The following is a 15,000-nucleotide window of genomic DNA, read 5'->3' on the forward strand; positions in this document are numbered from 1 at the left end:
GGAGGAGATTCACTCAAATGCTGTACTGAAACTTTGGCCCGGTAATGAGGAGATTTGACATAACTGTAATATTAACCAATGCGCATTGCTGTTTTCTGGATTGGGACGCGGTGGAGCAGTGCAGGCCTGCAGCCCGCGGGGTTTTACTGTAACAACAAGAGCACAATCAGGATCCTGACACCAACTGGGCCTTATGACAGGGACGCGTGTCTGTCACACCTAATGGAGCAAATACCAGAAATATCCACTGGCTTTATTCAGTGTTGCACCAGCCGGGTGTAAATGGGGTCCTTGAGTTCTTGTTAATAATGGGTCGTTTGGAACTAATGGAGTAATTGATTCGAATGCACTATTTGCCTGTAGAGTCAATGCGAAAGAGTGTTTGTTGTATAGGGATCTTCAAACAGCTTAAAGAAAATGTAGAGCAGGCTTTGATTTTTTTATCCAGTCAGGTGGATTTAATTGTTAAACGTAGATACATGCATGATGTAACTTTGTTTATTTATTTGTGAGAATTCATAATGTTCAGTTGTGTGTGTGTGTGTGTGTGGGGGGGGGGGGGGTGTTTAGAAATAATAATAATAATTCAATGTAAACAATGCATACAATTACATTTTTGTCATTTAGCTGAATTATTTACATTTTAAATATAAAATAATGTAAATGATTATTTATTTTTATTATTAATTACGTCATTTATAAGAATAATAATAATAATAATAATAATAATTATTATTATCATTATTATTATTAGTAGTAGTAGTAGTAGTTCTAGCAGTATATTTATAATAAAACAATAATATTATTATAAATAACAACAACAATAATAATAATAATAATAATATTATAACAATAATATCAATATTAATAATAATAATAATAATGATTACTATTATTATTATGCATATGATTGTTATTGGTATAATTATTATTATAAAAATATGATAATAATTATTATTTTATTTTTATTCTCATTATTATTAATACTATAATAATAATAATAATAATAATAATAATAATAATAATAATAATATTATATTATTTATTATAGTATTAATTATTAATAATTATTATTATAATATTATAATTATTATAATAATTCATTATTATTATTGTATGGACATTATTGTTATCCATAATAATAATAATAATAATAATCACTATTCATGTACATAATGTTAATAATAATAATAATAATAATAAATATACTACTACTAATAATAATTATTATAATAATAATTATAATAATAATAATAATAATAATCAATTATCATGGGCATAATGTTATTGGTAATAATATTGTTGTTTTTATTATAAATATAGTAATAATAATAATAATAATAATAATAAATGTTATTATTATTATTTTTTTTCATCAACTAGTTATAAATTAGAATATCTAAATGATGTGATTTCATGCTTAACATATCTTCCGATAGTATAAAAAGGACAAGATTATCTTTCTTTTTTTCTTTATTGATCTTGTTTTAGGCTTGAAAGCTTTGTTGTTTAGGATCATTAGATAATTGTTTAGATATTTGTACTGGGGAAAACAAAAATACACAGCAAGCAAATGATTTTTAAAATGTATTAAATGTGTAGTAAAATATTATTTTGTAAATTGTATATGATTTTAATTATATTTTTAGTAGAATTAATAATAATAATTCATCATTCATTCATTTACTTTTTGGATTAGTCCCTTTATTAACCTGGAATGGGACCTGGAACCTTATTAAACAGTGGAATGAACCGCCAACTTGTCCAGCATATGTTTTACGCATCCTATGCCTTTCCAGTTGCAACCCATCACTGTAAAATATCCATACACACTCATTCACACACTACGGTTAACTTTAGCATACCCAATTCACCTATACCACATGTCTTTGGACTTGTAGGGAAAACCGGAGCACCCGGAGGAAACCCACGTGAACAAGGGCGAACATGCAAACTCCACACAGAAATGCCAACTGACCCAGCCGGGGCTCGAACCATCAACTTTCTAGTTGTGAGGCGATCGTGCTACCCACTGCGTCCCCGCGTTGCCTAATAATAATAATAATGTTTGACGTAATCTCAAACAAAACACGAAGAGAGGGTGGGACATAGTGTAAAAAAAACAACAGCAACCCTTTAAAAAAACAGCAAATAGCGCTTCGTTTTATCACCGCTCTGCCAGTGAGAGTGGTTTAGCTCAAGCGAATCAAACGAGAAGCATCTTGAAGGGGGCGGGGCATGTCAGATACTAGAAAGCATTTAGTTGGTTATGATGCGATGAGAAACTGTAGTGTGAGGTGGCATGAATGAAACCGTTGATCTATTAAGGCAGAAGTGACAAACTACATGCTTTACATGTTTATATCAGTTCTAAATGCGAATTTTGTCACTCTTTTGGGGCACACTAACTTATAGAGAAATTAAAAACGAACAATACTGATACTAAGGTCTAAAAAACTTTATTTTAATGTCATGGTACCTTTAATAATGAAGATTTCATGCTACTAGCAAAAAAAAAGTCTTTTTCAATGTTTTTTTGTATGTTCTCCATCATCAGTCATAAACACTGTAAAAATATTACCAAAAAACATCACAGCAAAGGCTTTTATGTTACTTCAACCTGTTTAATAGGTTCATCATGTTGCAACTTCATTTTTTTTAAGTTATACAAATTTTAACTTAATATTTTTAGTCAGTTTAAAAAAAAATGAAACAATTAACTAGACTAAAAAATGAAGGCAATAACTGTGTGTTCACACCGAAGGCGGCGAGAGCCTCAAAGTTCGCTTTAGCCACCCTGGCGAAAACGCTGTCTGCTTTCACAGCTCCAGCAGCGAGAGCGTCAAAATCAGCTGATCACTTACATTCCTGCATAAAAATGTGCTGTCTAGTGTGAAAATGTTGCGCCTTTTATCAAATTCATTTAACAATGGGAGAGCCAGTATATACTGTATATATATGGACTATATGTCTAAAATATTCTAAAGCAACAATACTGTTTTGTACTGTCGTTAGTTAGCATAAGATTCCCGTTTAAAAAAACAAAACAAAATAACATTAATGCACATCAGTAACTCGCCAGTATTTTTTTTTTAAATTTAAGTCCCTGTAAGAAAACATTGTAAATAATTGGAAATCTGGTGACTGCAATACTAAAACCCTTGGGAACAATTGTGGTCGGAACCAATGTTCACAGGCCTTTGTTCTCTGGACTCCGTTCAACATTTCGACATTTTCACATTTCCGAGTTTCTCAGTAGTGGAAATTGTCATAGTTGGGAAAACAAGCAAAGATGATATACGTACATAAATGCATATCAATGTTTATAGGTTTAAAAAAAAAATGTAAATATTAAAAACTTTCAAGGATTTAAGATGCTGTTGATTGTTAAACGCGTCATAACTGGCTTCTGAAAAGGGTCCATTGCTTGCCGCCGAACTGCGTCATAGCACATTACCATAAAGTTGACTTGATTTCAACTCTTCTTCAACTCTCCACACTGGCTGCGCCACTCCTCGATGCTTATCGCCGCCGGCTCCCATTGAAAATGAATGACTTCCGGCTACTTTGATGCTCTCGCCGCCTTTGGTGTAGGAGATTTTCTTACAGTGCACACAAACACACACATAAGGTCAAACATGTGTGATTATCAGTATTTTATTTTATTTTATTTTATTTTATTTTATTTTATTTTATTTTATTTTATTTTATTTTATTTTATTTTATTTTATTTTATTTTATTTTATTTTATTTTATTCAAACAGAATTACTTCTGTTTTGGTGTCAGAATTAAAATTAATTATTAATTTAATTTAATAAGATTTTTTATTTATTTATTTTTTATGTTATTTTATTTTATTCAAACAGAATTACTTCTGTTTTGTTGTCAGAATGAAAATAAATGATTAATTAAATTTTATTTTATTTTACTTTGTTTTATTTAAACAGGATTACTTCCATTTTGGTGTCATCATCCCCCAAAAATGTGTAAATTAGTCAAATTTTATATAGTAAGAAAGAATATTAAATACAAGTAAATGATCAGTTTTAATATTTATTTATTATTTTAAAAAGTATTGATCATTAATAAATAAATGAATTAATTAATTGATTGATTAATTAATTTATCTGACATTTCATTAAGGAGCACATAAACATGTTCATTTATAGCAGAGCTCTGAGGACCCCAGCTTATACAACTCCTTCCATTGCCTTGTTTTACGCTTCTAATTTGACTTGCATAATATCAAATTGCTTGGGAGGATGCTGTCGGCTTCATCTTTTAATGAGCTGCTTTTTGCATGGGTCTTGTAGAAAAACGCAGTACGCAGCGGATTTCCGCTCGTCTTTTGTGAAACGCAGCTAGCCGTGCTATTGTGTAACTGTGTCGGCATCCACTTTGATTTGGACTAATGGAACCCCACCAAGATATACAATTAGGAGCTCGCTTGTGTTTCCATCTAATTCCATCTCATCTTAAAGAGCCGTGATCACACTGGGAAAGAAACGGACCAAATAGAGCTGTTGTTAGTTGATCACCAACCCAGAACTGATTCACAATCAACCGCCGACCGTAACTGTTTACAAAGCGAAACCTTGCGATGCAGATTGATTCTTCTGTTTGTGGGGGGAAAGAGAAAATGGGAGTGTGTTGTGCCTTGTTACGGAGTTTGTAAACAGCTTGGATTGAGTTGAGAGGAAAAGTGATGAAACTGTAAGAATGGGTAAAATGGCGCAGTTTAGAATAGATCATGCCTATTAGAGATTTAAGGATTCTCCGGTTTGTTTATATAGGCATTATGTACTGTTGCTCTGTGTGTTTTTTTGGAAAGGTGCAGAATAATTTGTCTTTCACATACAGTTAAATGTGTTATGACATACAGAATGCAACATATCTCTTGAAGTCATTAATTAGTCAGACTGAATACAATGAATTAATTAAATCATTTGGCTTCAGTTTGTGGATATACAATTTGATTATGATGTAATTGATGAGGATTTTGATGCATTGCAACAAATTATTATTTTCTCTAATTTCATCTAATTAAGTATGTATTTTTTATTTTTTTGCTACTGATAAGACATGCATTTTTTAAAATTATGATCATTATCACAGACATTATGCAAAATGTTTTGTTTTGTTTCTTTTGGTTTAGTCCATTTATTAATCAGGGGTCGCCACAGTGGAATGTACCGCCAACTTATCCAGCATATGTTTTACAGCGGAAACATCCATATTTAATTTATTTTTATTTTATTTTACTTAAAATTGTTTAAAAATGTCTTGCTGACAAATTGGTAACGCTTCGTTTTAAGGGTAGTGGCAAAGTGTATTTTAATTTAATTTAATTTAATTTAATTTAATTTTACTTTTATTTTATTTTATTTTATTTCATTTTATTTATTTTGTTTTATTGTTTTACTTTATTTAATTTTATTTTATTCAAACTGGATTACAGGAAAATAATGTTCCATCGTCATTCAATTTTAACAAATATGTTTATAAGAAAATACAATTTACTTTTGACCTGTACAAAACTTAATTTTATTTTAAATGTCTTGCTGACAATTGCGTAATGCCTATAGGGTAGTAAAAATGTTTATTTAATTTAATTAATAAATTATTTTTTAAATACATTTTTAACAGAATTACTTTCATTTTGGTGTAAACTATTCAAATTTTATATACTAAGAAAGTATATTAAATGCAAATAAAATGTCTGTTTTAATATTTGTTTATTTCTTTTGTTTTTATTAAAAAATGTATTAGAAAAGTTAACATGTAATCAGAGGTAAAGCAGAGACTTTTTAAAAAGTGTGGTCTCCTTTTACTCGCTTTATAAATGGAGAGACTCAAATTGGATGTCTTTGGAAAGATGACTGTGATTTGAAATTCAATGTAATAATGTTTTTTTATTATTATATATGCAAATTGGTCAATTTAAATGCATTTTTTATGTATTTTTATTTATATAGTATTGAAAGTATATTCTGAAATAATATATAAGTTAATATTCTGTATTTTTGCTGGGTTTTTTAATAGAATTAAAATAAATAAAAACATAGATGAAAAAAAGGTCAATAATTAATAAAGTCATTCATGCATTCATCAAACATTTCAAAAAGCACATCAAAACCATGTTCATTTATAGATTTTCTTCCCAAACATCATTTAAAAAAATGTTGACAGAACATTTAAATCTGGTTTAATTTTATGGCAAATTCAATTTCTGCATTCATTTTTTGCTGTTTTACAAAATGTATTATTTTTCTCACTTCATTTCAGACCAGCAATCATCTGTGCTGTCATTGGCATCATGATGGCCAGGGGTCAAAGGAATGCCTGAAATATTTCTAAGATTGAACAGTGTGTTATTTTTAGAGTTGAGGAGGAGAAAAAAGTTGAGAGCTTTACAAGTAGGTCAGCTGCAGCATTTCTTCATATCGCTTTCAGTATTATTGCCGTCCTGCAGCCCAACTTTTAATCCAGCTTGAGCTGCACCAATTGCACTTTCACGGACATCTTTTATTGTAGTCGAAACTGCTTACAGAACCAAAACTGAGCTTCACTCAAATACCTGAAAGACTTTCAGAAGAGAGCGATGGCCAACGGGTCAGATTCATTGTGCAGATTTGACCAGAAGTGTTGGCTTTTAAAGTAACATATACTATATAGATAATAATGTTACATTATTGCATCATTGTTTTTGCCAGTTGTGAGTTCTCCTGGATTGTACAGTAGTGCTGTATTGGCTTGCAGTTTTTTTTTTTTTTTTTTTTTTTTTTTTGCTGTAGTGAAATGTTCTTTTTTTCATGCAAAAAGACACTACAACTACATTATAGGAAATAATAAATAAATAAATAAATAACACCATTTACTATTAAGCTGGTAATGTAAAACAAATTCTTATTTTAAAAAATTCATTGATAAAAATAACACAATTTACTTGAAGCTGGTAATGTAAATAATTCTTAGTTTTAAAAAATAGTAAAATAAATTAAAATGTAAAAAATATTCTGAGTTTAAAAAAAGGTAAACAAATAAATAAACAAATAAATAAATAGATAAAAAAATAAAAAAATAAATAAAATGTAAAAAATATTCTGAGTTTAAAAAAAGGTAAACAAATAAATAAACAAATAAATAAATAGATAAAAAAATAAAAAAATAAATAAAATAAATGAATAATTAAATTTACTTGAAGCTGGAAATGCAAAAACATATTCTTAAATAAATAAATACAAATAAATAAATAAATAAATAACACAATTTACTTGAAGCTGGAATGTAATAAATATTCTTATTTAAATAAATAAATAAATAGCACAATTTACTTGAACAATTTACTAAGAAAAATACTTAACCACTGTTTAAAAAATAAATTAAATAAATAAATAACACCATTTACTTGAAGCTGTAAATGTAAACTTTGAAACTGCATTTGCTTTTTTGAGCCCTTGAAATGCCGTTTTTGTGTACAGTAAAAAAAAGAGATAAAATACAAAGTATCATTTTCACTTCAGAAGCATGTCTAATTTCAGACTGTTTAGAATTGAGAACAGATGAAGACTACATTACTGATGGGACTCTGGCCCACATAAATATATAAATATTTTTTTAAGTTGAGATTTACGCATAATCGAAAAAACTGAATAGATACGTTAAGACAATATTGGCTGAGATGCAAGTGTTTTAAAATTTGGAATCTGAAGGATCAAAAAAGGAAATATTAAGAAAATCAAGTTGTCTAAATTAGACTAGTGATGCACATTACAAATCAAATATTGAGTTCTGATATATTTACAGTATTACATTTACGAAATATTAAATTTATGGAACATGATATTTGCTATTTATACACTACCATGGTTTCCGCTACATCCATTCTTCCATGGCGGGGCGCCACGCCAAATTTCGTCCCGTCACAGCTACATTACAGCTTCTCATTTAAAACATTTTATTTTTTTAATAGCGGGTGATAATCGCACCAAAACGTATTAAAGGGTAAGTGAATAATAACCGCGTGAACTTTTCTGTAACCGACAGTAGTAGTGCTGTGCGTCATTTGTTTAACCCTTTAAGGTTACATGCTGACTGACTGACTGGCTGACTGACAGGTGCATGATGCATGAGGCCAGCAAACATGACGTATAGCTGTTTCACTTTACCTCAGGACGCATTAATACCACTCTGTAGGTCTATTGGAGACAATCATAAGTATTCCTAGCAAATCTAATAAATGTTGGAGACATACTCGTTACATAAACGCACTAAATCACACTTCAGCAGCCTTTATTTATTTATTGCGCTCAGTGTTTCCAGATGATGCTGACTGTTTCCAGCCCAAAAGCTGTCGAGATCACAAGCTTTTATACACTGTTCTAAGCATATGTATGTGAAGAACGGGGGCTATGGCAACTTTTTGGGGGATCAAAACAGGGTTATGAGGGCAGACAGGGGCTGGCAGGCACGCCGTTGCAAAACAGCCCAAATTTTCACTACCTGCCTATGTCACTTTTTACCTGCAAAAAAATTTCGAAACCCCCCAATCTGGCAACACTGTGCGCTTGAGCAGCGCATATTTGAGGGCACACAAGAAGCTTTATGCAGGAGCAAAGAAAATCGGTGCGCAAGCAAAGAGATTCGCATGCTGTAGGCTATCGTAATACTACGCTTACGACATTTGTCATTGAAATAACGCCACAGGTAGTTAGTAGATCTGTGTAAAAAAGGCCTTCCACCACAGCTTGAAAAAATCCTAGAGGAAACACTGACTACTGATCAAAAGTTTGGGGTTTTTAAATGTTTTAAAATAAGCTTCTCCTGTTCACCAAGGCTGCATTTATTTAATCAAAAGTATAGTACAAATTGTAAAATTGTGAAATGTTATTGCACTATACTTCATTACTCTAGTCTTCAGAGTCACATGATCCTTCAGAAATCGCTCTAATATTTATTATTATTATTATTATTATTATTAATGGTAATAGTAATAAAAGCAATAATGACTGGAGTAATAATTTTGTTGGAAACTACATACAATAAGAAAGCAGTTATTTAAAATTTGAATAAGCATTTTCACAATTTAACTTTTTTTTTTTTTTTACATTTAAAGGTGCAATAGGTGATCTGCCTAAATGCTAACCGGTTAGCATAATATGTTTGAAACACAATCCCTCCCCTATCGTCTAAAGCCACGCCTCCTGATATCATGAACGTGCACATATTAAAAAAGACTGAGACACACTAGACTAGATCATGTCATTTACCAGTTAAATAACTTTATAGTACTTTATAATACCACAATTCCCATTGAAAAAAAAAATTATATCTAGCACGTTTTTAGTTGTGTAGCAAGCAAAACTTGCTCATAATGTGCAATCATTCATAAAGCGAATCATGTATGCTTAGTGCTTGGTCAGCGGCGTGTAGGAATTACACTTATTACTAAGCCATACTCGCATGCTATTTCAGAGCGAATTTTCAAGGTAGCTGGTAAACGATATAGGGAGAGCGTCACAGGTTGTCATTGATCAAAAATGAACCAATGTGAATGTAAAACTATATTCACCTCAGCAAAGCAGGCTTGGCGGAATAGTGCTATTTACTTGTATTTTGTTGTTAAACTAAATAAAAATAACTTATGAAATTGAAAATAGTCACATCAATCTTTCGCCAGAAGATTTTAGTGCCTGAACAACACTTCTGTGCATATAACCCATTTGTAAAACAACACAATCTACATCAGCTTTGCGTGACTAAAATAGTTTTAAAACGGAACATTACCCATCTAAAAGAAATACTTCAGCCATGGTGTTGTCCTTCCTCCAGTGTGCAAAAGTAACTCCAATATTGATTCAGCATTTTAAAGTTGTGATCCAGCATTTGTTTTGCTCTTTCTCTCTCTCTCTCTCTCTCTCTCTCTCTCTCTCTCTCTCTCTCTCTCTCTATCTCTCTCTCTCGTGTGCAGGTGAACGGGAATAGTGCAAAAGTCGGATCTGCATGAACAGAGTTGCGCCGGTGTACAAATCTACATTTGTTGGCAAACAGTTTGTGCTACTTATCAGAATTGTGAAGATTATCGGCCCTACAGTATTTATTTGGATGAACATTTTTTAGCCTTATGCCTAACCCAGAATATAAAAATACATATCAACACATTTAGATCATTTACTTTAATCATTACTATTGGAATGTGAAGAGACTTTCAACCAGCGCAACAAAACATGTTTCTGAAGAAAATCCACTGCACCTTTAATAAATGTCACCTTGATTAAAAAAAAAAACTGACCGCAAACTTTTGACCGGTAGTGGATATCAATCATTTTGACTCATAAAATAATTCTTTGGCTATTGGCAAAAAAGTACTGGTGAAACAGAAGACATTTTGTCCAGGGTCACAAATGTTAATTTATTGTGTAACAGTGGTTTGTTCTGTAGACAATCAAAAAATATATATTTTGCTTAAGGGGACTGATAATATTAACCTTAAAATTATTATTATTTTCAATTAAAACTGCAGTTATTCAAGCTGAAATAAAACAATTAAGACTTTCTCCAGAGGAGAAAATATTATTGGATATACTGTGAAAATTCCTTGCTCTGTTAAACATAATTTGGGAAATATTAAAAAAAAAAAAAAATCACAGGAGGGCTAATATTTTTTACTTTTTAGGGGCCGAGCACACCGAAGGTGCATAACTAGGCGCATAAACAGCACGCACAATGCTCGCGGCCGTTAAATTATTCAAAAAAGGCACCTCTCAAACAAGCAGAAACCTCCCGCTCTCCCTCGTGAAGTCAATACGGAGGTAACTAAAACTGCAATTCATCGACTCGCCTTTGGGGGCTGGCGCCAGGAAATCCAGATGTTTTCTGACTGCAATGGTAAATTGTCCAATTTTACATCTGATAAAACATGTTTTCAGCCAGGGACAAATGATGGTTTTGGTGCATATAGCTAATATTACCCTTCGTGACAATTGTGAGGGGGTGAATTTTTTTTATAACTCATCCGTTTCATTTTTATTAAGTCTGCATAATTAAGGGCGGAGCCACTTGAGTGACAGCTAAGTCTTGCTGCTCGCTGTCTCGTCACCTCAGCTGATTCCGGCTGATTAGCCGCTGAACTCGGCATATACATCGTATTTCTGTAGCTCCGCTCACGCTCTGCCTCTTTGCCCTTATTTGGTCACCACAGTGGGTGCGATGACATGCAAACAAAATGGCAACGGTTGGCCATACCTACCTGTTGCTTCATTTGCGGCCTTCAGGTATGCGTGACGTCACTGATACTACGTCCATATCTTTTACAGTCTATGTTCTCAACGCAAAAAGCACATTCAGTGTGATCGGCCCCTAAATTTGAGTTTTGGAGCTGCAGAAGCAGTTTCTCAGGATTGATTGGAATCAAAGCAGCCCTGTGCTCACATTTTAATTCTCTTTAAAAGTTACTGCATATAGAAGACATTCTGTCCTCCTATTGGTCGACGTAAACCATGCTCTCAAAAAATACTTTTGCTGCTTGTTCAAACTACAGTATTTGTTTAAAATGAGTTAAAACAACACAATTCTTAAGTTTTTGTTGGGACAACTTAATTGTTTCATGTTCAATATGTTTAAATTTGTAAAAAAAAAATAATAATAATGAGTAATAATCATAGACAACATAAAACAATTAAACATGCTAAACTTTGTTTTGTTGATGTCATGAAGCTCACAGACATGTCATCGTTTGTACATAAGACAAAAACCACCGACAAGGCCCAAAAAAAGCAAGATCCAATGCAGAGAATGATGACATGTTGATTTGTTTGTTTTACACTCTAAAAAGTCTCGTGTTTGTTTATTTAGTTTCAGTTAGTGAGGTGAAACCGTCTTCCGTTATGTGTTGAGACTGAATCGGGTCTTCGAGCCTCATCGTCTCTCGAAAAGCAGGCACTCACCAGGTGTCCCAGCAATTAACTGCTGTGAGATTGATGAGATCTGGCCGGGCTGATGGAATCACTCTTATTACATTACATCTGGACCGGTGTCCATTTATTTACGAAGCGGCGGAGGAGCAGGTGACTGCGCCGTGATGGAAATGATGAGGTTTATGGTAGCGCGGCCCTCGTTTGAACTGTGACAAGTAAACAAACTAATTGATTTCCAAGGCCCCGCGGAAACAGGAGCTGCCACGTTTCCCGCTTTTCTGTTTGCCGAACAGACGAAGCTGTCATCCTCTGCGGTGAGAACGCGTCAAACGCGGAGACGGTAATTTGTGCTGATGAATGACAAGCCGAGACTCTTGTTAGGTAGACGGTGCGCTCATTAGAAAACACATTTTCACATGTCAGCGCGCTCCTCCGTTCTTCCGGGGTGGAGGAATGGGAGAAATAAACGGCGCCTGAATATTACGGTGTCATCGAATCAAGCAGAAGGAACTCAAACCTCAATTGACATGTCTGGTGTAGCCGAGCGTGTTTTGAACGCTGACAGCCATCTGCGAAGGGTTTCTTTCTCTCCTGCTAATGAGCGGCGTGTCACCACGGCCCGATCTCCTCTGGACCGTCCCGGGAGACGCGGTACAGCTGTCGGGCCCCCTCGGCTCCATCCTGCGGCTCGCAGCGAAGAGCCTCAAACCACATCGAGAGAAAACACAAATCCTCCACTGACTCGCTTTCATGAGTGAGTTTGCACACATGAAGGGTTTGTCAGAATGAGTTGAAATGTAAACTAGTATGCCGAATGCAGCTTCAGTGTTTGCTGTTGATTTGTTTGAGTTACGCAAGCGCTAATGGAGTGAAGAAGTCTTTTGGGACGTATTGAATTATTAAAGGACCTTCTCTGCACTGTAAAAAACGAACAACACATGTTTTTATATAACTTTGACTTAATTTAATTAGTTCATCAGGTTTTAACAATTTTGCTTTTGTGTGTGTGTGTGTGTGTGGTGCTGAAGCTGCATATAATGAAGTCAAATTGTCCAATGACCAATACAAAGGCAGTTGCTTGCCTACACTCAAAAAATGAAATCAGCTATAACAGCACAATTTTCGAGGTTTTTAAGACAACTTAAGTGTGTTATGTTAATTTCATTTAATTTGTTAAAACAATTATGTTAACTTAATTGATTTGTGTGGGGACAACATGAAGGAATCGTGTGGAACTCAGCATTTTTTTACAGTGTCCCTTCCCCTTGGCCCTTGAAGGGCAAGGGCTTCAAAATTTACCCCTAAGAATTGGGACAGCACTACAGCACCTGCACACGTCATCATATGTCATCGAGATTTCTTGCTTCATATGAGATTGACGATCGCGACTGCTGTAGTTGTTGCAGTTGCGTTATTTTTTGGTATTTATCTTCAGGAAATCACTCAAGGCATATATTATGTTATCATAATGCTCTAATGTGGCAAAAAGATCGTAACTATACTTTGCATTTACACAGTGGCCATATTCATCTATGTAAACACAAGAAAACAACATTAACATTATAGCAGACACTGTAAAAAGGTCATTCCCAGCCACTAGACTTTTCTGACAGGGGATTCGAGTGTCATCGAGTGACAGAATGTTGTGGGACTGCTGTACAGGAGTTATTATTAGGGATTATAGATCGGCAAATTTAGCGTTTTTTTTTTTTTTTTAAATCATGACGTAAAACACAAACGTTGTTATGAATGTATTAAAACATGTGCTTGTTTGTCGTAAATAATTTGTAATAATGACAAAAAATACTAATTTGTGGATCTCCTGATTTCCATGTGCAGCTATGCTGATGTTGTAACTGGTGTATTGTGGGAAATTTTCGTACCCCTTGGTTTCGAGTGTGGTCCTGAAAACTCTCAGTTTCCAGGACTATCTAACCCTTCCCCTTAGCCCTACACCTTCAAGCTAAAGAGAATTGGGACACCCCTACCCCTTCACATGAACGCGCAAAATGAGGGCTAAGCGGAAGGGCTAAGGTGTAGAATTGGGTCAAATCTGCATCTTAAGTCCTTCATACACTAAAAATATAGTATAAATAATTTGACAAAAAAGTTGATTAATATTGTAAGGCACCTTACTGCAGAGCCTGGGTTAAAAGTTGTTGCATTACAATTTTAAGTTGAGTCAACTTTTATTTATTTATTTTTTGACAGTGTATTGGTGCTCATCTGTTTTTTGTTAGTATAGCAAAGTTTTTAAAGTGTAATGTTTAGGTCGTTCTGCTTCAGCAGTCTTGATGTGTCATAGTACCAAGTATGCCAGACTATGCATTGCTTCGAGATCAATCATCATGTCACATCAAGAAGAAGCTGCATATACAGTTGTCCCTCGCTATAACGCTGTCCACCTTTTGCAGTCTCGCAGTTTCACAGATTTTTTTTTCTGCATGTTGACATGCTTATTTTTTATTTATTTAATTTTTTTACAGCTCATTGTGTTCTGCATCATGATTGGCTGTTGACCAATTGGTATTTTTGTGCTTTAGAGGAGTCAAAAACTTACTTACAGGACCTTTAATACAAATATAAACAATAAAATGGCATCAATGCAAAAAAACAAACACACACACATTGCGTCAATATAAGATTTCCATTACTAAAAAATAAGCACTCTACCATCAGGATCTTATTACGTCTTTCTTTCATGTATTATTATCTCTATTAATAGAGATTATTGTCATGTAAGGAAGATTTCTAATTGGGTTTTCCACCCATCAAATCTGATAGAACTGTACCACCCTTGCTCTTATATGTGGTCTTAACACTGATGTATTTATAAAGAAAAATGTGACCTGTAAATGCAAATATGTCTTGCGCAACTTAAACTGACTGCTTGCTTTAAAAGAATCGAATACCAAGAACAAACAAGAAACGATTTCAACGTTTAATTCCTGAAGAGGAGTATAAGACCAGGAATAAAAGGAAGTCAAATTATCTCTGAAACATGAAGCAAATGGCCAATAAAGTCAAACGTTCTCTTGTTTCACTCTGTAAATCCCAGACAACAAATTTCATCCTTGAGACGGC

Source organism: Danio aesculapii, chromosome 16 (assembly GCF_903798145.1).
Source record: "Danio aesculapii chromosome 16, fDanAes4.1, whole genome shotgun sequence".
NCBI lineage: Eukaryota > Metazoa > Chordata > Actinopteri > Cypriniformes > Danionidae > Danio > Danio aesculapii.